The 2760-nt window shown below is 40.1% G+C and overlaps 1 non-coding gene across 1 annotated transcript; it reads right to left on the reverse strand.

Annotated features, from left to right (window-relative positions):
- Positions 1 to 1860: 1860 nt before the first annotated feature.
- LOC115834408 lies at positions 1861 to 2075 on the reverse strand. Its single transcript, XR_004029287.1, has one exon. It is a non-coding gene; the product is annotated as a small nucleolar RNA U3 (small nucleolar RNA).
- Between the last annotated feature and the right edge of the window lie 685 nt (positions 2076 to 2760).

Genomic DNA, 2760 nt, shown 5'->3' on the forward strand with positions numbered 1-2760 from the left:
GTGTAGCAGAGGTAGGTGTCCACACTCCCTGCTTCCTGGGTTCATATTCTACCCATGTTTCAGGGATATTGGGGAATGAGACACTTGGGGAATTCTTTTAGAAGTTGCAGAGGCAGGGCTGTGCTCAGAAAGTCCTAGCTGGGCTTTGCTGTGGAGGCCCAGAGCCATGATCATGGAAATGACTTCCCAGCTCTGCTTCTCTGGAGGGACTCTGGGGAAGGGGAATCACTGGTCTCTGAAGTGTCTTTCATGCACTAAGCCGAATGACCTTGGCCTGAATCGCTCAGGGTTATGTAAGATTAGGTAGCCACTTAGTCAAAAATAGCTTTCATGCTGACTTCAGCCCACAGAATAGCATCCAAGTCAAGGGGGCACAGATGTGCCAGAGCTGGGCATGCATGGGGAAATTCCCCTCCTGGTCCTGGCTATTGGAAAATCGCTTGAGGGTGTTAGCCGGGACTTGGAGCTGCTGCCAGGTAATCTCCTGTACGTCTCTGTTTGGCAGCATATATGTGACTGTTTTGCTGAAGGAGAGAAACCAAGGGACCATAACATAGAAATGCAGTGCAAACATTAGAATAAAAGTGAGAAAGAGGGTGCGGTAGGCAGAAAGAGCACTGAACTAGGAGCCTTCAGATCTGCTACTACCATTGACTTTCTGGAGCCAGTCACTTTCTTCTATTCATTCAACAAATACTTACTGAGCCTACTGTGTGCCAGAGACTGTCCTAGCACTGGAGACAAAAAAGGGAAGGATAAATGCTATTTCTTCCCTCATGGAATTTTAGCTTGTAAGCTGTCTTGTCCCTCAGCTTAAAGATAACATACATCTTCTGAGAACTTTCTTATGCCAGGCACTTTACAAGACATTCGACATACACAGTGAACAAGCCAGATACAGTCTTTGGCCACATGCAGCTTGCAGACTAGAGGGAGAAAAGACAAATAAAGACAAAAAAAAAAATCCAGACAATTTGTCTTTGCAATAAAAATTCCAATAAAGGGCCCTTTTAGGCCCAAGAGGAAGACATCTCTATTGATTGGGACGGTCACTGTCTTGTTCAAAGTTTCTGCCCAGTGAAGGAGCATGTCGGGGCTCCTGTTTTCTCCTTCTGGAAAAGACATTGGGTAAAAGCAACTTGGATCCTGCGTGAGGAAGAGAACCCCATCCACTGCTATTCAGAGTGGGTGTTGGTCTGATATTTTTGGAGGAAAATTTGGCAACATTCATCAAAGCTTTACAAGTATTCCTCTCCTTTGACCTAATACGTTCATTTCTGGGAGGTTATCCAAAGGAAATAATTGGATAAGTGTACAAAGATGTACATTGTAAAGAAACTCACTGAATCCTTATTTATAACAATTAAAAATTTGAAATAACCAAGATAGTTAATAATAAGGGATTGTTGAAGCAAATTGTAGTTTAGCTGGACTGGTAGCACGTGTCTATAGTCCCGGATATGGCAGGAAGATCCGTTGAGCCCAGGAATTGGGGTTCAGACTGGGCAACATAGTAAGACCCTGTCTCAAATAAAAAATAAAAAATTGCAGTATATCTATAAAGTGCCATAAAATAATTTTTGCCCTTTATACCATTAACATGAAAAGATGTTCATGATATGATAAGTTAAAAAAATTGGTTCAAAAAATTGTGTGGGATAGTATCAAAAAGAGCAGAATACATAAGAATAAATTTACCCAAGAAGGTGTAAGACTTGTTTACGGAAACTTTAAAACACTGCTAAAAGAGATGAAAGAAGACCTAAATATACAGACATTCTTTGCTTATGGGTTAGAAGACTCACTTTTTAAATTCAATTTTAATTTCTATCATTAATTTATTTGTTTATTTTTATGGGAACCACTAAGACCGCGTCCTCTCCTTCTTACTCCCCTGAAGGAAGAGAAGAAGGATCATCAATGGCAAGCGGCAGCTGCAACAAAACAACACTGTGAGCTGGCTGCATGCTCAGGAAAGAATGCCTGCCTCCTCCGTTTGGTTTCCAGTGCTCTAAACATTCAGAGAAACTTCTCTAGTATTGAATGACAGAAATGAGCCCTGAAAGTAGAGTCTTAGAAGACTTGATTTTGTTAAGACAACAATATTCCCCAAAGCAATATGCAGATTCAATGCAATCCCTATCAAAGTCCCCAAATCCCACAAATTCCGTTTTGCTGAAGTAGAAAAGCTGACTCTGAAATGTATATAGAATTGCAAGGGATCCCAAATAGTCAAAACAATCTTGCAAAAAGAAGAACAAGGTGTTAAGACTCACATTTGCCAAGTTCAAAACTTACTACAAAGCTACCGTAATCAAAATCATGTACTACCGGCATAAGGATAGTCATGCATGTAGATCAATGGAATAGAATTGACAATCCAGAAATAAACGTATGCAACTATGGTCAATTGATTTTCAACAAGGGTGCCAGGACCATTCAATGGGGGAAAAGAAGAGTTTCTTCAACAAATGATGCCAGGCCAACTGAGTATCCACATGCAAAAGAACAAAGTTGGACCTTACCACACACCATGTACAAAAAATTAACTCAAAATGAATAAAATTCTAAATATAAGAGCTAAAGCCATAAAAGTCTAAGAAAAGAACAGCTTTATAACCTTGGGTTTGGCAACAGTTTCTTAGACCAAAAACAAAAGGAACAAATGAAAAATAGATAAATTGGGGGCTTCATCAAAATAAAAAACTTTTGTGCATGAAAGAACGCTATCAAGAACACAAAAGGAAACCCACAGAATGG

Source organism: Nomascus leucogenys, unplaced genomic scaffold (assembly GCF_006542625.1).
Source record: "Nomascus leucogenys isolate Asia unplaced genomic scaffold, Asia_NLE_v1 001150F_52074_qpd_obj, whole genome shotgun sequence".
NCBI lineage: Eukaryota > Metazoa > Chordata > Mammalia > Primates > Hylobatidae > Nomascus > Nomascus leucogenys.